This window comes from Dromaius novaehollandiae, chromosome 1, assembly GCF_036370855.1.
Source record: "Dromaius novaehollandiae isolate bDroNov1 chromosome 1, bDroNov1.hap1, whole genome shotgun sequence".
In the NCBI taxonomy this organism is placed as follows: Eukaryota; Metazoa; Chordata; class Aves; order Casuariiformes; family Dromaiidae; genus Dromaius; species Dromaius novaehollandiae.
In genome coordinates this window covers 56,839,389-56,860,145 of record NC_088098.1, presented here as the reverse complement: position 1 = coordinate 56,860,145, position 20,757 = coordinate 56,839,389, and the positions used below count along the sequence as shown (strand labels likewise).

The window sequence follows — 20,757 nt, the reverse complement described above, 5'->3', positions numbered from 1 at the left end:
ATCCCACTACCTCTTTGGAACTGATAATTGAAAAAAAGGAAAGAAAAGTAGAAGAATAGGAGAAAAATACCTGAAATCTGAGCGTGTGATGCAACCTACGTATCCACCAGTATGGGTTACTATGAAAGGTTCTCTTGAGGCAAGATTTCCTGCTAGGCTAAAGACTTATTGATACAGGTAACTAGACTCTGGGCTTCTGCAAGGTCTCTGCTTAAATAAAAAGTAATATTATGACAAAAAGTAATGATAAAATTGGTGTAGTGCATATGGCATGACTGTAAGTATCTCAGCAGTAGATCTGAACAATAATTGCTGATGGAGAACATCATCTGAAGACACGTTTCCAGCAGGTTCCCAGGAAAGCCGTGGCCCTGGATGATTCAATGTCTGCATCTACGATTTGGGAAGTAGTGTAAAAGCACTAGAGATAACTCAAAGTTGGTGAGTAACAGTCAAAGCAGATGAGTTATGCAGAGTCACAGGAGTTACTTGGGTAAACTGGATGCAGCCATGTTGAGCTATCACAAGGAGAAGGCAGGGAGCAGTTTACGGAGCAGGATCTATGTCCCAGGAGCTGTGTGCTCCAGAACGACTTCGGTGCTCACATGGGTCCAAGGAAGAACAGCGGCTCCTGCCACGCCGGGGCCCAAAGATGCTCTGTAATCTCTGAACAGACAGTACAGGAAGGCGCTGCCAGGAGCAAAGAGGTGATGTCCCTTCCTCGCTGTACTGATGCAACCATGACTGTGGCCAGCTTTAGTGCCCATAACTTACAGAACTGCAGAGGTTTGAGAAGTCCAGTGAGACAATTTAAGACTGCTATTTAGCATACTCGGGGGAAGATAGAGGAGACTTGTGTTTGAGCCAGAGCAGATGTTTTTTGTAATTTTTGATTTGCAGACCACCAGAATTTTCCAGGGGAGGTGCAAACGCAGGATATTGGCTGTTGAGCTCGTGGACATGCTTTGTTTAATTACCATTTACAGACTGGTTAATAGGGGCCCAGAGACCCCTGGAGTCACTACAAGCCAGAGGTTGACAATGACTGAATACCTCTGTAGGAAGAAGGTATGTAAACCTTTATATATTTAATGGAGCTCACAAAACAAAGTATAATATTTTATGTATGTGTGTAATTGGGCATTGAAGTGATAGACTGAGGTCTAGTAGACTTGCTGTCACCTGAGGCCTTTCACTCATCAGCTTGTCTTCAAATCTAGACAGCTGGGTCTGATGCCACATTGGTGTTAGATGTGCTATAGAGTGGGAGCCTGCAGGACCCCTAAAAGGTCTGTGCTTCATACCACTTATCTGTAATGCAGGAACTGATGTCAAAGCCTTATGTATATGGTGTCTCCCATAGCCTAATTAAACAAAAAAATCCCAGCAAGGAACAGGTCACATTTTATCCCTTGTTTTTAATATTTTATTAACTTCAGTTTGTCCTTGAAGCACATGGGTTTCTGCTGAGGTTATTCCAACATATTTGCCAAATCTTTGCTATGCCTTGAGTGTTGGCCTGGTGTGAGAATTTGCTGAGATGTCTGTGAGGGGTGGCTGTGCAGAGGAGACATCTCCGTTGTGTCTCTCCTCGTGTGTGCTTGGGCATGGGGATCCCACATCAGCCTCGAATGGTGGTGCTGCAGAAGGCACCTTTGCACTTTATCCTGTTCACTTGTTTCAACGATTAATATTGTAAATGTTTTGTGTTTCAGCCAGGGCTTGATCATTGGGCCTGTGGTTAATTGCCTTATTTTTAACCTACCTGATGCATTGGTCTCTCTGCCCCTCTGCCAGTCACCTGTGGTCACTGCTGGTCTGCATTCACTAAATTTGGCAGATGGGAGGAGTTCTCAGAGGTATCAAGTCATCTCAAATTTAACTAAAGGAGGCAGGTAGAGGGGAAGGAAGGATTCAGGTGTGTGCTTAGCCTTTATAAAACAACAGATGATCCACATGAAAAAGAAACTAATAAATACCTTCAAGCAGTTTTGGCTTTGGACTGAGCTAGCACCTTCTTAGAAGTCAGCAGGGTATTGGGCACAGATCTGCAGGAAATGAGTTCTGTTGGTTCTAGTGTTGGTGGGCAGCAGGTCCTTCTGGGAGGGCACTGCTACCTAACAGAGATTGGGTTTGGGCCTCTCTTTATTTTGTGAGTGCGTAGATCACCTGCAGCACTCCCTGGGTGACAATGCGTCTCTCTGGCAAACAGCAATTTTGAAAAGCTAATGGTAGGAAGAAGTATGTTTTGCAGCTGAACTTCTTTGATAATTGTCTTGTCCTTCTCATAATCCCCTTTCCAATCACACCATCGCTGTCTATAGGTACACATGTGTTTCCATGACTTCCCTATGTCCCCTCCAGCAACTTTTAAACCTTTTGACCAATTTCAGCTGTATTTGACAGCACAGTAAAGGCGTCAAAGATATGACATTCCTGCATGTTTAGTGAAAATCCACGGTCTAGAAGAAAAGAGAGGCGCAAAATGGGTCCCTGCTGAGGGAAAGACTCAAATATACACTTCCAATTTGCTGAAGAATTTCCCGTGAAAATGCCGCAGTTTGACTAGCGCCCGCAGCAAGCCATCAGGCACACATCTGTAGGAGGCCCAGATGTTACCTGTCCCAACAAACCAGAGTAATTTTGTCACACTGGCTCCCTGCGCCTTTTCTCCCCCTCCAACTTCTGTCTCTCAGCACCAGACACCGAAAACCAGCCTCCGGGTTTATCTCGCCAGCCAAAGTGATGAGAGGGGGATTTTGGGAGGTTTAGGGAAAGCTCAGGGCTGTGCGCCACAGGACAGGGCTGCCAGGGGTATGAACTAAGCCCAATTCTCACAACACCAGTATTGGAGGTGGCCACCGAGTGCTGTTCACCCGGAAGCCTGGGGCTGCGTCTCGCCAGTCGCCTGCTCACTTCTCCTCACCAGAGAGCCGCTTGGGAGGCATCGCTCGCCCTCCAGAGGCACCAGCCTCCCCGCTGGCTCCTGGAGCAGATTAGATGCCTATTTTTCAGATGGTTAAATCGTTCAATTCAGTGTGTTTTCTCTCCCCCATACCCTCTGAGCTGTGCGCGGTGAGGCACGAGGGGCTACGACCGAGGAGCCGGGTCCCGCTGTGCCGTTCGCTGTCTGCCCCGTGGCTGCATCCATCCCATATTTCTGAATGGGAAGGAAGCTCCACGCAGCACAGAGACTCACAAACTTAGCGACACATCTGGGTGCGTATTTTTAATTCTACTGCCAACACTTCAGGGTGAGTTATGTGATGCCTGGGAGAGATGGATTCGATCCAGGCTTGTGTCTCTAGCACAAAACCACGCTGTGGTTCAGCGCTGGGCAGGCTCGCCAGGCTTCGGTTTGCCCTTAGGTGGGGATGGAGCAGCTGCTGGAGCAATTTGTGGTGTGAATAGCTGCAGGTTGCAGCCTCCAAAATACCTTCTCCTTGCAGACCCTTGTGTTACCCCAAATGAATATGAGCAGTTTTTCCAGGGGAGGATGTTACAGTGCACTATCTGGACACTGTGAAAGGATTTAATCCAAACGTTTGGGAGAGTGTCAGAAAGCCAGCTGGAACCTGACAGGAGGGACATCGGTGCAAAGCCTTTGCTGCATTTCTGAGGCTCAGAAATCCTCCCAGCAATCCCAGTGCGATGAGTGCTTTGGTAAGGAACTGAATAAAATGAAAACACTTAATATATGTTACGCAATAAGGTATTCAAGATCATGAGGGAGACCTTGCAAATCTAGCAGTGAGGCATTTGCATGTTAAAAAAAATTGCAGCTTCTTTCAGCTGCAATCTAAACTTTGTGCTCAGTTAAGTCTCCCCAGCCCTGGTCTGATCCCTGCAGCCCCTCCCGGGTTTTCAATGCATCCAACAATGAAAGTGAAATCCAATCCCATCCAATTAGAGGAAAATGAATGGCTCATCTACAATAAATGGGCTCTGAATAACAATAAGCCAACAAGAGAGCAATGAACTGGAGACAGAGTACAATCTTCCTGAATGTTAATCGGCAACTAACTCCACAAGCTTCTTAGAGGTGGAAAGAATTGGAGGAAAATAGATTAGGGAGGCTTTAGAACACATTGCCTTTTAACTGCTTAGGCCTCACATTTTTACCTAAATACAAGAATGTTTCTAATGCTGCCTTTTACAGGGCTGGGAGGGGCAGGGGGGGCTCTGTTCTCAGTTAAATGTTTTCAGCTTATTTATAATTTGACATGGTAGGTCCTACTGTATATCCTCTAATACTATTTCATAGTTTTATTTATTTGAAAGTTGCTTTTTAAAACAATAGCATTTTTGAGTGAAAGTCTAGAAGTCCTTGGAAAATGTTTTCTGTAGATCTGAGTATTTGGGGAGTGAGGCTGAATGAATCTAGAAGTCAGCCCAGGACTGAGAAGCAGCCAGAGAGGCAAAACTGCAGTTTGGTGGCTGAAGTGCTGTCCGTATCCGGCAGGCTTCCCTGATGCTAACTGCACTCTGGGCCCACGTAGATGCCTGTTTGCACTCTCAAGGCTGATACCTGAAGTACTTGCAAAGTAGTCCAGCTCCTGCTTTCCATTGTCTTCAGCCCCACTGGTAATTTTTGTAAAGCAAGGGAAGATGCAGGATTCCTGATCCATCACTAAGTGAAGCTATGTTGGCCAAACAGGCTCCCATATTGGAGGTAACCAGCTCTCGCCAAGCTGAACCGAATTGCTCTTCTCTGTTCACCCTATCCTCTTCCTAATCACTTTTTTTTCCTCATTGTTTTTTGCCCTCAGACAAGCAGAGGGGTTATCCAGCTGGACCAGCACTTCCATCCCTTCCTGCCTACCTTCATCCACAGATGCCTAACTCAAAAGCCACTGGAATCACCGGAAAAACTCCCACTGGCTTGTGTAGGCATCTCATCAGCCCCATTAGATCATCGCTGAACCACACTGCAGCTTGGCCACACGTCTCAGCAGAGCTGCCGTGGTGAAGGAGGGTGAGGAAGCACATCAGTCCTCCAAGAAAAGAAGGACCCCTGCGCTGGTGAGGGGCAATTACCGTGCTGCTGCAAAGCAGAGCGCTCTGCGACGGGTGTCCGCTCATGGCATGCCTTGCTGTTCAGCGCTTGGTTTGCAGTGAAAATGTTTCTGACAGTCATGATAGTTTTGACAATCCTAGTATCTAGAATACATTATAATATACATAATATGCATATATATATATATACACTCATATGCATATATATGTATACATAATATACATAGGCTATCATCACTTGCTCCTGAAGGAAGCCATCAGTCAGGAAATTTCTTGCAGAAATCATGAAAATGTAGTGGTGCGAGGGGAAGGTGTCATCACTGGCATTGAAAAATCCCTGAAGATGTGATACACGGTAGTCTACACTGTGATGTCCGAGTTTGCAGAGAGCCTGAAACAGTGTCTTCCCATTCATGTTAATGGGGTCTAATGCTTGTGATGGTGCTATGCACCCCCGCACTCACTTCCCCCTTCAGTATTTGCCTATGGGCCCTCTTCAGGATGAGTCCCTGAGGAGCGAGCATTTGTAAGACCTGGGAGGGCTGCAGGGATCGTATACTTGGCTTTGCTGTTCTTCTGTTGAAGCCGTGCACTCATCTTTCAAGCTCAGCCCTCACTGCTGGGGCTCTTCTCCACCTGCAGGAAGTTGGTCAGGTCTAGGGCAGGCTGAGAAAAACCTGACGCTCTGACTGAGGGTTGTAGGGTGCGATGCAAGAGAAGGAGGTAGGGACAGATTTGACCTCTCAAAACAGGTGGCCCAGAGGAAACTGTCTTCTATGCCTTTTCCCTTCTTCTGCCTGCTTCTTTTCTCTGCTTCCCCCATGTAGCTACTCACATGCACAAACATGCAATGCGGGGGTCTTTAAAGAGTTAACTGACACACATCAACATGAATCACAAAAGCATAAAACAAAAGAAAGGAATGGAGTCATTTTTAAGTCAAACCCTATAAAATAACTCAACAGTTTATTCTATGAGCAGGAGTTATTGATGCAAATGTTTCCTGTGTTTCATTCACTCTTACAAATGTCCTCCTGGAGGCAACTCCAGATTTGATATCTCATATCCAAATAATGCTGCTAAATGTCTCTATAGAAAACCAAAGTATTTTCTTGCTATGGATGGAAAGATGGGAATGAAGAAAGGAGACATATCCCACTTTTCCCTCTACTAATCTGCAGTACAGGCAAGAGGTCGGTCATTGTATTTTTTCAGAGGAGTAAAATTTGATGGGCATATAGATAAGCTATTAAGTAATATATGTGCAGAGCTAAAGGGGATTTGGAAGAGAGAATTATTCATTTGTTAAATTAAATAACAGTTTGGTCTTGGCAGCATTACAATAAATTTCCAAAGGCCATTGTTTGTTTGAACAAAGAGGGGAAAGGATCTGTTAGAAACAGTTTACACAGTTCAAATATGAGGGGTTGTTTGCATTAATAAAACCAGCATTGGTACTCAGCATGTAGCACAAAAAAACACAGTTGCTCTACTGTGCTGGACACACTCTGGCTAGTGCTTGGGAACACAGTGTTATACCCTGTCAAAGCTTAGCATCAAGACCAAGGGATGTCAAAAAAAATTTCAAATTCCACAAACATGTATTTTTCTTAAAACTGGCTTAGACTGTTGGACCAAGACAAAGCAGTGGCAGTGGCCAGTAAATGCCCCAGACTTCAGGTATAGGCAAAATAATGTTCCCTGCCCTTCGAACAGGCTCAAAGTGTCTTAATCCTTCTTCCATTTTCCCTCATCACCTCAGCAGTAAAAATAGAAAAACATGGAGCATTCCAGCTTATTTGGTTTCTTGGCTTTGGTGTTCACCAAGTCTGCAACTGTGATTCTTCAGTTAGTCTGGAATTTTCTGCAAGAGATTTGCTCTCCAAGTCCTGGGAGGAGTTAGGACTGCTTGGCTCCAAAGATTAGGTACAGTTTCAGATTTAGCCTGTGCCAAAGCATATTAAAGATATTAAAGAAATTAGCAGTCTAGCCTTATTGTAACTCCATAGTATTATGCTCACTTTATGACTGCAAAGGGAGTGGCACCAAATGGTTAAATTGCTAGTTCAAAGTTTTATAAAACCAGATTCTGCTAACTTGACTTACCATAGTAGCACCATCTGCTCTTCATGGTTATGTCTATGAGACAGTGGCACTGCTCACGTAACAAGTTGCTACTCATTGTGGGGATCACAGCGAAGGCGCTAGACAGGGCAAGGTGAAAAATCTTAATTGATGAAAACCCAATTTTTTGTGAAAGTTTCAGAGTGGAAATTCTCATTAAGAAGGGCAAATTTCCGTGAAAACAGATTCCCTTTTCATAGATGAAAATGTTTTCATTTTTTGGCAGGAAGGGGAACTGCCTCCATTTGAATGTGTGACCATGCCTCCGAGGAACCACAGTCGGGGGGCTTGTGTCCCATTTTCATCTGTGCTCCTGGGGCGCCCCACGCCAAGAGCCACCGAGAGACTCCTGCCCCTGCTCCACAAGGCAGGCAGCCATGATGGCCAGCAGGTGATGCCCAGCAGGTGATCTTCTCCAGGCCAGGAGAGCTTTCCAATGAGAACGGGGGATTCAAACTGCAGTTTTTGCATGTCAGCCCCATCAGACACCACCAAGAGGTAATTTCCCTGTAGTTTGGAGATGCAGGGCTACCTTCGATATCCCATCTGATGGTGCCTCCACCCACTGGCAGGCTTGGCTACTTCCGCTAATTAGTCTGGGTTGTCCTGTGCACCTCCTGCCTGGGGTTATACTGCGAGCTTCACTCCTGGTATCCGGCTGTGCTCTTTGTCTTGCTCCTGGCATTGGGGCACCCTCCCCATTGTGGCTCATGATCTCCATTTCCCCCAGAAGATCCTATGGGAGGTCTCCGTGTGGGGATGTGTGAGGAGACCAGCAGTTTCTAGCCAGCTCTGTCTGTGGGGCCTGAATGGCAGACTGCCGAGCTGGGAGAAAAGCACTTTAAGAATTTGCTCAAGGCATAAACTTAAGCTTTGCCGAGTGACGGACGCAGCTTGTTGCTGAAATCCTTGCTTAACTTGAGCTTATGGCTAAATTCTTGGTGCCTGTTTTCCCTAATGCTGGGCCTCTGCTTCAATGGCCATGCTGGGCTCCCCAAAATCCAAAGCATTGTGGTCTTGGGATCCCATGTGTCCCCTCAGGTGGCTTACCAAGTTAATGAGCTTAGTCCTCTGTCAATGTGTGGCACCAACCCTGGCTGCCTTCACCAGGTCCACAAAAATGCATGAAAAGACTCTTTTAGACACCTTCATCTTCTGCGCCCCTATTTGGAAACTCCTAAAAGATACCCCTCTGTCCTTATCCATCCTTAGTCTTTGCCTTTTATTTTTTATCATTTTACAACAGATAGATTCGTTCCATTTTTTTTTTCATGCCTGCTAAAATATAGTGGCAGGAGGACAGCCTGAGCCTCAGAGGAGAGAGCAAAGCCAACCCTTCTTTGGCGTTTTCACAGCACTGCTTCCTCCTGAGCTGCTTTAACAAAGCATCATTTGAGGCTGGCTGTGACGGCCCATGGCTCCCTACTGGGAGTTCTTCAATTTTTGGGAAAAATCTGGCATTTGACTGGTTGCCTTCTTCAGCTGAACTTCGCTGATGTTGATGAATTCCTGGTGCTGGCAGCTTTCCTGGTGGGATGCTCCATTCCTGCCCCTCTGCGGATAAACCATTTGCAGGTGAGACAGAAAAAGTCAGGGAGTGACAGTTGGGTGGGTCCTGCCAGCTCCCCGTAGAGCACTGAGGACCAGACACTTTTGCTTTGAGAAGTTTTACAGAAGTTGCATAATTTGTTGGTTGATAATTAATCACGTAATTCCTGCTATATTAATCTCTACTTTTGCTCCCCTATCTGTGATCTACTGCCTGGAAAACTGAGCTGGGGGAAAGAACTTTATAAATAAGTGCCTTCATGAGGTAAAAAATGTGCCCACGTGGTTCTTGGAGGGGAAAGTTGCTCATGTGATTTCCCTGATCATCAGTGTGGCCATCTTTTACTGTGACTCCAGTGGTATCAGTTGTCTGAAAGGCAGTGCTTGCTAATGTGTATTTTGTATATTATATAATACTTTGGAATAAAAGCACTTATTATCAGGGGAGTACCTGTCCTTCGAACCAAAAGTGGATGTAGATTTGTTCTTGTAGTGCTGAAGTAGATCATACAACATGGCCCAGAAGTGGCCTCCGGAGGACATGTAATCTGGCCCTAACATGAAGCCAATTATACTCCTTATGACATCTGTGCTCAAAATAGGGTGGGATTTAACACACTTTTCTCTCTTCAGTTACCCTGCTGAAAAATGTAGGAAGATCCCTGTTTTCTGTGACTCATGCTTAAGGCCTGAACCCTCGGAGGCCTTGTAGAGTCTGGGCTTAGGCTAGAGCTGCAGGTGACCCTTGGGAGCTCAGGTGCCCAACAGCTGGTGCAGCATCCAAGTCCTTTACTAGCTTTAGACACTTACCATCCTCCTATATTTATCTGATAAACCTGTGTTTTCTAAATTCAGGTTTATTCCTGATACTGCTTTTAATTATATCGGTAGTGGCAGACATGTTGTCCTCCTGGATCTAATACAGAAGCCTGACTCTTCCTGTGGCCCCATTAATTTCTAGCATGTCCATCCCAGGCAAAAATGGAAGTACTACAGTAATTAGCAATGCTACAGTAAATAGTAATGCTACAGCACTTCCAGAACACGATCATCAGCGGGGAGCCAAAATTGAGACCCATCTTTTCTAAAATGCAGCCCTGTGCTGCACTGAACTCAGAGTCAGTCTTTACTAGCTGTAGCGCTGTTAGAAAGCCCGGTCCAGATCTTCATGTGCACCTTAGTTCTGCTCCGCTCACCCGAAAAGAGAGGTTTTAGAGTATCTTTGCACAGGGGAAGCCAGGGTTTAGTCTGCGAGCTCCTGTAGTATAGTCACTTTCTGAGAGATTTCAGGTCTGCCGCATACCTAGAGGCTGCCAGAGTGTAGCACAATTCATCTTTCGGCTGTCCCACCTCTCAACTGTCCTTATGGTAGAAGGGTCAGCGCACAACAGAGCTTGATGGGGTCTGTCCCAGGCAGGCAGCTGCCCCTTGGAAGAGGAATCAGGCTGCTTTAATGAGGCCTCTCTGCACTGCTGCTTCAAGGGACTTCTTTTATTTTTCAGTACGGGACTTTAATTTGAATCTAAAATTCAAATCAGAGTGCAATGAACACCCACCTGGAGCATGGGAATTAAAAAAAGAGCCACACGAGCAATAGTAAACAGAGCTGCCCATGTTTCCTACCTCTCTGGTTTTATCATCTGGAGACCCAACACTAAAAAAAGCCTCTCTGTTGAAACATCTGACAAAAACTGGACCTCGCTGAAAGATTTTCACTGACATTTTTCTGTGATGGGAAAAGCGACTCCTTGGGCAATATTTTCCTGCCTGTTTTTCATCAAAATACAATCTTGGTTAACACAGAGGGGGCTACCCTAACAGTCGTGGGTTAAAAAGAAGTAGAGGAAAAAAAAAAAAAACTCTAAAACACTAAGGTTTAACCCCAACTCAGCTTTTGTCAATTGGATAGAATTATCAAGTTTTGGAAACACTGTCAAAAATGAAATTTATTCCAAAGTTTGCTATGGGAAAATAGTATCATTTTTAGCAGGTCTCATAAAAATCCTCAGCTATTTGCCAGAAGAAAGAGAGGAACAGCTTTGTCCCCAGCAAGGCAGTAACAGGGTACCTCTGCTCTGCCTGTCCTTGGAGTTACACAGGCTCCAAATTGGCAGGACTCACCAGGTAATCTGTTTTCAGTAAAGACTTCCAGAGAAACTATCAGACCAATCCAGAATCAGAACAATAAAAACGTTACTTATAGGTTTTCTCTCACTACAGAACAAATACATTTCAATACCTCTTGCAGGGATTTATCATGCATAAGAATGAAGTAGACTTTTTTTTTACTGCTCCTTCTGGCTCTTTTAGTCATGAAATACCGGAGTTTTCGAAACAAGATGCTCTACACTCAAAGACTAAATCCTTAGCTGTTAGAAAATGGAATAACTCAGCTAATTCCCCCTGCAGCTGCTGATTTGCACCAGCCTAGGATCAGCCCCATAATACTACCTAGGCACAGAGTGGAGCTGTTTTAATTTTTTATTCTTGTTTGATTTCAGTTCCAAAGCCAAAGCTGTCTTACAAAGTGCATGCTTAAAAATGAGTCAAAACTCCTTATATTTATACTATTTAATCATAAGCAATTTAGAGCAGCTTTTCTATGATAACAGCTTCTGATATTGGTGCCTCTTTCTTGTGCTGGCTTAAAACTTGCAAAATCTCCTTGTATTCCTTTGAACTCCCTTGGGAGATTAAAAAAAAATACTCCAGTTAACACTCCCTCATTTCGTTTTTAAAGGTCATACTTAGAGCTGGCAGTTGTTATAGAAGCTGTCCTCTGTAAAGAAAAGTCTTAACTAGCCAGGCACAGACTTAACCTCACCATCGAAAAACTAACATTGTCACTAGGATATGGAGAAACCATGGTGAAGAACTAGCAACAGCTAGACCACGGCAGAATGAGCAGTCGGCATCTGCTCGGTGGGCCTTTATCATGCAGTGTTGTATGTACGGTTCAAAATGCACAGGACGATTGTTGAAATGATGTAGACAAATTGACTCAAATTAGTTTAGCATGGGCCACGCAAAGTTTAAGCTTGTGGAGCCCAGACACATAGCAACAGCCACAGCACTTGGGAAGACTGTGCTTTAGAAGCAGTAGCAGAAAAGGACTATTCCAGCCCGTATTCGTAGCGTTTGCTTTTGCGTGTGTTTGCCACTTTTCTTTTAATTTTGTGTGGCTCTAGAAAGTGTTGGCAGAAGCGATCCCTGCTGAAGACTACACTAGCACCGATAGTTTTATAGAAGTACTTGTGAGCTTTAATATCATTTTATACTTCCTTAATCTTTTGACTGTTACTTAATGACAAACAAATCCCCAAAGAACTGAAAAAAAAGATTAAAAGGATTTTGAGATTGTGTTCTCTGCTTTCAGTCAAACTGTCCCAAATCCTGCCAACACAATTCTCCAGTGCCCTATGACACCCCTCCTCAGACCACCAGGAGTGAGTTTCTTATTGTATTTACAGTAATCTAATTACAACAGTTCTTCAATTCACAGCCAGCTTTGGTATACAGACTTTAGCAAGGACTCTCCTCTCAGTAGGGACTGCAAACTTTAATCTTTTAAACCAACACACTCACAGAACGGCCCCCCCCCCAAAAAAAAAAGTTTTGAAATGCCTATGTGGCTACTAAGAAGCCGTTTCCCCCCCAAAACTCCCGCCAACGCTTCTCTTGTTTTTTGCCAAGCTTTCTTCTGTGCCAGCTAACTGCCTAACTATAATTCTGGAATTCCTAAGAGATAATATTTTGTAAGTTATAAATGGATGATCAAAAGCAGGTGGCCTGCTAGTAAAATTCTTTTCTTAAAAAGATATGTTTCTAAAAGTTTCTCTATGTTTCTTAAAATTTTTGAATGTTGCCATGTATTTCTGTAGTGGAAGCAGCAGCTAAGTGGAGGATATAAGGTCTAAACATTTTACTTAAAAATGAAATATGTTCTCAGCTTAAAATTTTTATTGCCCAAAATCAGTTGATAAAAATTTTAAAGCTGCCAAAATTAATTTAGCAGAACTGCATAACAAAAATAGGTGGAGTTTGTATATATTAAAAATGTCAAGAAAATGAATACAGAAAAGTTTGTTTTATATGAAGGCAAATATAAAATAAAAGCAGGATCCTCAATGAATTAGCAAATCTAGACGTTCTAGTGTGTCATTACAGCCATCTAGCTATATACGGAAGTACTGCACTATTCGGTTTCATTTCCGTCACAGGTTTTCCATTTAAATCTTTTAAAGTAATACTAGGTTTACCAGTGCACATCATATGGAGGTCTGAGGGATCTTTTCCTCCAGTCCACCATTCGGCTCTCATAGTACTGTGAGCTCTACTCACCTACAGCCTAATCTTGAACTCACTAAAGTTAATCTTCACTCTCAGAAGACAGCAGGAATAATTTAGGCCCAGTATTACTATAAAAGATAGCTCTCCCCCATTACTGGGTCTTTTACAAGATGTACATAAGACAGAAATACATGTATATTCATATGTCCTTTGAAAGTACTTCAAATCCTTATTTTGGGTTTCAGTATTCTGTGAGGCTCATCAATCATTTTGCTTTTAAATGCACACCAGCATTCCCTGTCATGTTACAAACGTATTAACACTTAATTCCTATCACTGAGAGTCACTGGTATGCAAGCCGAAATGAGGTGGACAGTCAAACCTCAGCTATTTCCTGCTATCTTCTGTGAACCTTAAAAAAATCAGGAACCGAGCAGTATCTTTTCTGGTCTCACATTCACACTTGAAGAGCTGGCTTTAAGGCACCTTCATGCTGGTTTCCTCCGAACAAACTGGCCGTGGTAATATTAGATAAATGAAGCAATTATCTTGTCCAGTTTGTAAAATCTCTTTTTTTTTTTTTTTCCTAGATAATGTATATGCTCTGCTCAGTCTGGGGAACTGCAGAATAATGAAACGGCTCTGAAAAGGTCACATGAAAGAGTAAGAGACAGCAGCTGCTTGGAAACTTCCCAACTTTCATCCAAGTGTTATGGAAATGGCAGATTGTACGTAGTAGTTTATTTCTGTGCGATCTAATTATATTTTAATCTCTGGGATAATATTTCTAATCTTCCCAGTCCAGTAATTCATCAGGTTGGACAGGGTACAAGAAATACTCCTACTCTTACAAAAGCTAAGGTCCTTACCAATCTGGAAGATATCCTTGTGCAAGGGACTTAGTCTGCACTAATACAGGGAAAACGTAATGCGCTGCTTCCGAAAGGAGGTGTGGAGCGGAGAAAAGTGTACGAATGCCATCTGCTGGCTTGATAAAACCCATGACCCCTAGCAACTGTTGCTGCTGTCTTTGAAGATGGATGTGGAAGGCCAGATCTCATTTCATGTATCGGCAGGATCCAGTTAAATTATTCCATATTCAGACACACGTAAATAAAAGAAGAATCCAGCTAGCATTATATTAGCCACATTTGCCTTAACGTGCATGTCTCTGCTCAAGTATTAGGTCTATTTAATGCTTTATGTCATCAGGGCTTAGTTAGATTAGAAAAAAAGCATCTGTGCTTGCAGTTGGGAAGTACTTTTACTCAGTATCGTGCTTAGGTGTGCAAATCTTCATGCAAGTTTATAGCCATGAGACTTGTTTTATTTGATACATGTAATGCTACACATAGAGGGTGCTGTGTGGCAAAGCCAGCTTTTACCTGGAAGATTTAATCTCTCTTTAGCCAGCCAAGATGGACAGGGGTTTTCTAACAAGCAACTATAAGTGTCCTCTGTGGACTGCACTGATGTGTGTGTGTGTGTGTGTGTGTCAGAAACAGAGAGAGATTTTGGAGTTCAACATGCCCCAAATACTGAGGGGGCTCTCTCACAGCCTGCTGGAGCAGCAACTTTATAGCCAAGGGTGTGTGGCCTGCTCTGAGGGGTGGTATGAAGGCATTTGAGGATGGCAGGTCTGCCGGGATGGCATCTGAGCCACAGTTGGCGTGGTTGACACCGTACGGTCTGCCAGGAGTAGGCCCTGCAGTGAACTATCCTGTCAAACGTAGCTGGGAGAAACCAGCTCTCTTTTTGAGGGGAACAGCTCAGCTTGCTCCAGAAGGGAGTCTGGAGCTCTCTCAGGAGGTGCCCAGGAGGGACTGGGTGAAACACAGAGCAACCCAGACTGGCAGAGCTCCATCAGAGCCAGCTGAGAGTATCTTCTTCAGTGTTAGAAGTACAAAGAACAGCAGCATGGGATAGTGTAGATTCCAATCATTTGCAGTGGTTAAACCATCATGAATTTTAGAAATATTTCACAGGTACTTTAGGGTCTCTTCTCTCAGCAGGTTCCTGCAGAAGCTGATAATTCAGCTTGGAGCATGATATCAAAAGGTAAGCTCTACCTTAATGTATGTATGCTGGCAGAGACCCTTAACTGATCTACCCTATAGTGGTGGACCAAGGAATCAGGAAATAAAAACTGGGCCTGGGTCCTCACCATTGCTTGTCCTTCTTTCCTGGGCCGAACTCAAGGTCCAGAGGGGGAGAAGAAGGCTTCTTGCTAGGCTCATCCCTCAGTTTATGCAGAGCTGGTTGAGTGTGGGCCCTGCTCTCTCTGAGCCTCTGCTGTCTAGCAGAAAACCTGACAAGAAATGGATGGACCCACCCTGTCGTCTCACTTCTTTTTTGTGAGACCAAAGCAGAGAGACAGCAGCTGCGTAGGGACTTTCCAGTTCACATCAAAGTCTTTGAGGAAACCTCAGGTTGCAGCTGTAGACAGTACTTTTTATTTCAGCACTGCAAGGCTCAGCCTTTCAAAACTTGATATGGACCTCCGAGACTTAAAAAAAAAATACCCAATGTTGAGCAGGTTTTACTTGCCTTTACTTGCCTTATGACTCCTGAGCTTTTAACATTCATAAAGAACTGATTTCTTCTCCACGGTATTGCTCCAGATGCGATGTCAGCACTGATGCAACAGCACCAACCAGGGTATGTGATTTTTTCTGTACACAGATGGGACTGTCTTGGGTGCTTTTGCTTGGAAATACTAGGGTGTGATTTAGAGAGCATGTTTGCAGTTTATAATCAAAATTATCATAAATATTTTCATTTTATAATCAACAGGTATTCAGAACATTCCCTTTTTACATATTTGATAATTCTCTTGATTCTACATACTAACAAATAGTGCCATCTCTCTCATACTCCCTGTCCCCATAATGACCGGTGAATATGATGCACTATATTTTTCCAAGAATAATCCATTCTTGCAAGGCTTTACCTGTTCCATGGTTCTACTCAGAGTAAGTTCTGAATTTTTTTTAGTTTAGATACCTTGTGTTGTTCAGAGATCACTCACAGTCAAGCAAGCTGAGAAGATTGTTGCTATTTAGTGCCTAAACTCTACATGATCTGCGTTAGGCAATAGGGTCAGGGCCATCCATGTAGTTAATGATGGGAAGTGGTTAATGATAGGTCAGTGATGAGATATGATTAATGAAGGGAAAAAGACTGCAGAACTGCAAAGTCACCGAGGGTCCCAGGAAGCATTAGTATAAAAACTCCATCAGCTCTCCTAACTCCAAGCCTACAGCCACCTTTTTGCCCCCACCTCCTTGCTGGTAAATCCATGCAGAACAGCAAGAATTTCCAAATGACCTAATGCGAGAACCTGGCACAGCCTCGTGCCCCACTGCGAGAGCCCAGGCTGGCCACCCACATCACCTCCTACGCCCGGTCTGCATCCACTCCAGAGGCTATAAAATATAAGCGATGAATTACACCACTGCCATCCTCAGCATCACGATTATTATTTTTATTTTTTTCCTGAAGTGAAAAAGAAATTAAAGCAAGAATAGAGTTTGATTAGAGTGAAGAGGAAATGGGGAGAAGTAAGGAAACTATACCCCGCATAGAGAAGAAGGCCATAAAACCACAATGCAAATTTAGACGCAATTGCGTATGTTTGGCATTTCCCTGGGACTGTCTTTGACAGTGTTCACAGGGTTGAATGCAGGATTTGTGAAAATGAAAGGCTTCCCTTACTTTTGAATGTTCCTTTTATTGCCTCAATATACCAGCTCAGAGGTATGGAGTGAGCAGGCAGAGATCAGGCACAGCATTAGAAAACCATAGGGTCCTCAAGTATTCACTTCTTAGCAGTATTAGTAATATCTTATTTATTTAAAATAAGTGGTTTACAGTTCAGAATAGAAATGAAACTATTATTTTTGAGTATTCCCATGCCTGTTTATAAAACTGTATTTTTCATATTGATTTTTTATTTGTAATAACATTTGTAGTAACAGAAGCAGTCTCTGGCATGTCACTACTGCGACATGTCCGCCCTGGTGATCAGTGGCAATCAGTACTAGGTCTCCTGCCTAACAGCTAGCAGTACCCAGACCATTTACTAGACCTTAAGACAGATCCTGGAGTGTTCTACTGTTACATTATCCACCTCTGGAAGGAACCAAGAGACTATTAAAGCGCTTGGTTATCTATACACTGGTAATCAAATAGCTGTAACAAAGTATGGAGATATCTACTTGATTTTCCAAATGCTTGGAGCTCCCATCAGTCCACTGGGAAGCATAAGGAAACAGAGCAGGGAGCTGAACGTCTGATTAAACTGCTGGACAGTATGTATGCAGTTCTTCAGAGACTCCTTGGGAGACAAAAGAAAGGAAAGAAGTGCTCAGCGCCCTTACCAGCCTGGGTTTTTGCTTTGGCTCATTTGCAACCTCAAAAACATGGAAGGACTTTTTGTTTCGTAGATCCGTAAATCTGGTCCTGTTAATGTTTTGTATTTCATAATAAGGCATGGTAGAGAGAGATTGGAGGAGCTGCCTCAATACTTAGCATAGCTTGTTATCTTAAATGTCAATCTTTTGGGGATGGTTCCTGTGCCAGCAATTTTCTTCAGGGGCTAGAAGCTATGAATAGTGGGCAACCACATACCCAACTTTTCCACCTTTAGAAAAACAAAACAAAAAACTTATACATGCCCCAAATAAGTAGAGCACACAAGTGGGGAACAGGAAGAAGGACTTATTATTTAGAACAGCAAAAAAGACTAAACCCTTACAAAAGAGTTGCTGCACTTCTATGCAGCACACCACCCCTTGGAGACTAAACAGCAATGTTAACATCTGTACCTATTTATTCAGGGCAGGGATGTGACCTTTCCAGGCTTATTTATTTCAGCAAACTCTGTTCATGCTATTAATGACCGCTCATAAGAGTTGCAAGACTGTAATACAAAATAATTGCTGATAATAGAAAAACTGTGTGATAGGAAGAGCAATAATTTTCCCATTATCAAGTGATTATTTTTTTCTTCAAGAGCATAGATTAATTTGTACTCTGAGAAATTGCTTCAATTATTTTGAAAATTTTCTTATCAAAGGTTTATTTTGAAATTGGCAACTGCACTTCCACAGATGTGAAGGGTTTTTGTGGTCCTTACAACAAATTTTGGTGACTTGATTAGATGGTGGTATAATATTATTGAATAATATTACTGAAATCATTTTGTTCCAGGTTTCTCAACGTCTACCCAAATCCTTCTCTTGACTGTGTGGAGGAAACACAACCCACAGATTGAGCAACAAACCCAGAGAGCTTCAGGGCTTGAGTGGCTTCAGTCTCGTCCCTTGGCCCCAAAATGACCCAGTGTCCTGATCTATAAAATGAGGACAATAAAATCTATCCACCTTTGTAAACACTGATGAGACAGATGGTTGAATAACCATATGTAAATTTTAAATATTAATTAAACTGAGACAGGGCATGAGGTAATCACAAAGCATATGCTACTTTAGACTGGCTCATTAACAGCTCTGCTACTGGAACCAGTTTTCTCATGCATCTGCAGTAACGAGCTGGAAGTGCAATCTGCAAAATCATGGTCTTGATCATTTTTTATCGTGCAATTATACTATGATAACAGTTTGAACCTGTGTGTGCACATGTAACAAAAAGATACCTCCAAGCAGTTTACAGTCTAAGACTTAAAAATCTACTGCTTACTCTCAATTTGTATTGGTGTAACTCTGAAGTGAGCTGTATTATAAAAAGGAATTAGGATACTTAGGCAGCACTGTAGTAGTATTTCAGTAGTTTCCGTGAGCTGTTACTTTTTGAACCATCACCGAAAATCTCGTACAACCAATACACATCTCTGACTTCCTTCTCGTGTGTGTTACAGGCACCCAGTATTCCTAGCAGACAGTTTCACTTTCTACGAGACAAGATGCATCTGCAGGTGAGACGTCACACTTAAGTAAGCATGTCTTGTCACATGCAGTAAACAAATTACATGTGTTTGAGTGGATCAGGGTGGCTTTTCGTTCCAACCAGTTTTTGCTATTAAGATAGTGTTGGCCACTGGATCCACTAACTCCATTCCAGCAAATCTTGGATATGACTCTTCCTTCCTTCCTACTGGCATACTTTTAATCTGGGTTGTCTGCTCAGGAAAACAGTTTTAAGCCCCAAGGTAGATTTAATATTTCCAACTTGCAAAAGCTCTGTTCTTGCCTAATCTTTCTCCCCTGGCCCTCCCGGGCACGGATCTGTGATAGCGATCTATTCAAACACACGGCATCCTAGCGAGGAGGTGGCACCCTGTAAGATCTAGCTTTGGCCTTCACCTTGGTTACTGCAGTTCATCATGTCTAGAAATAAACCAAATAAACCAGCACATGCAGAAGCTCATGTGTGTCTTGTTGCACTCCCAGCTCTGGTTTCCTGTCGAGTCCAGCTGGCATCCAGAGACCGCACCAGATTTAAGAGGCTGATGTTCTCTCCACAACTTTGACTTTTCACAACAGCTACCTACACTCGGAAAAATGAAACTGCTAGCCAACAGGGTGAAGCCCCTAAGTTCAGGAGACATATTTCACATTTTAAATCAAGTTCTGCAATAAAAGAGAATGATCGCTTTTCAGGGCTCTTTTCTGTTTACGTTGAATCCAATACAATGAAACTCTGACCCTGGCTGCAGTCCACCTCAGTTACTGCTGCAGTAAAAGTAACCATACTCATAATAACGGCATACAAAATGTACATGTTTTGACCTTCCTTCAATTATTTTCTGCATCCATAATCATCTACTGCACTGACAGACATAATCTAACAACCTATACTCTAAATGAAGCAGCTGTTCCTACATGGGAAAAGGCTGAATGTTGTATTTTTTCCATTTTAAAAGAGTTAAGAAACTGCTTATATGCTGTTTCTAGTGAAGGAAAGGTATTTATTTAGCATAAAGACTAAATAATACTAATAATTCAGTCTTTACTGAATACACCCATAGCAGACCATCCTTAAGAAAATTTATTAAGGAAGCGCTTAATGCATGAAAAACAAAATGAGAGCAAAAATAGTCACAATATTACATCTCTCCAACCAAAGCCTTTTCCTCAGCTTACATTTTGGTTTAGCAACCTAACAGGGACACTGCTAATTTGTTTTCGGTTCTACTGTAAAAATGTAAGTATGAAGTTATTTCAGTTGTTACACCTGCCAGTGACTCTCCACTGCCAATTACTGTGGTTTTATGAGGAAGTTTTCTCTTTCCGTTGCTGGGCAAAACACAAATGTGAGTTTTTCTGTTTCATTGTAAGGCTATTAAAATTTGAAAAAGATGAGATTTTAACCTCTGCAGTGTCTTTCATTTTCAGTAAGGCCAGCACTAGGAGGCAAAGTATTTTTGGACACTTCATGCTCTAAAGCTTATGGGTGATTAATTCTCCAGCAGAGAATGCATTCAAGTAACAACTCTTTCTGCTGCAACCAGAAACATGAAGATACAGATCTTCCATCTGAAGCTGAGCACAGTATGTAAAGAAAGCGCTACGTACACCTGGGCCTTCAGGCAAGGGATGAACAACAGCAACAAAAAAATCCCCTTATGCAGAAGAACAGAAAAGATAAGAGTGGCAAGCGTGCGTCTAACTGTTAGTACCAGGAAGATAAATACTGTATGAGGTCGGAGAGATGATGACTTGTCTCTCACTGGAAAGCAAGATCTCACCCCCATGTGTGTGTTATATCTTTAAAGCACACAAGTAACTTAGGTGCCCAGGATGCCTTTAACACCCTGAA

General features: G+C 43.0%; 1 long non-coding RNA gene across 2 annotated transcripts; it reads left to right on the top strand.

The window, feature by feature from the left end:
• Window positions 1-1,138: 1,138 nt before the first annotated feature.
• On the top strand, window positions 1,139-20,327 carry LOC135328561 (uncharacterized). Of its 2 annotated transcripts, XR_010389574.1 has the most exons (7): window positions 1,139-3,663; window positions 4,770-5,022; window positions 7,367-7,638; window positions 13,569-13,706; window positions 14,991-15,036; window positions 15,600-18,913; window positions 19,389-20,327. It is a non-coding gene; the product is annotated as an uncharacterized LOC135328561 (long non-coding RNA). The 2 variants fall into 2 exon arrangements; XR_010389573.1 differs by having other exon boundaries at window positions 14,991-18,913.
• Window positions 20,328-20,757: the final 430 nt, after the last annotated feature.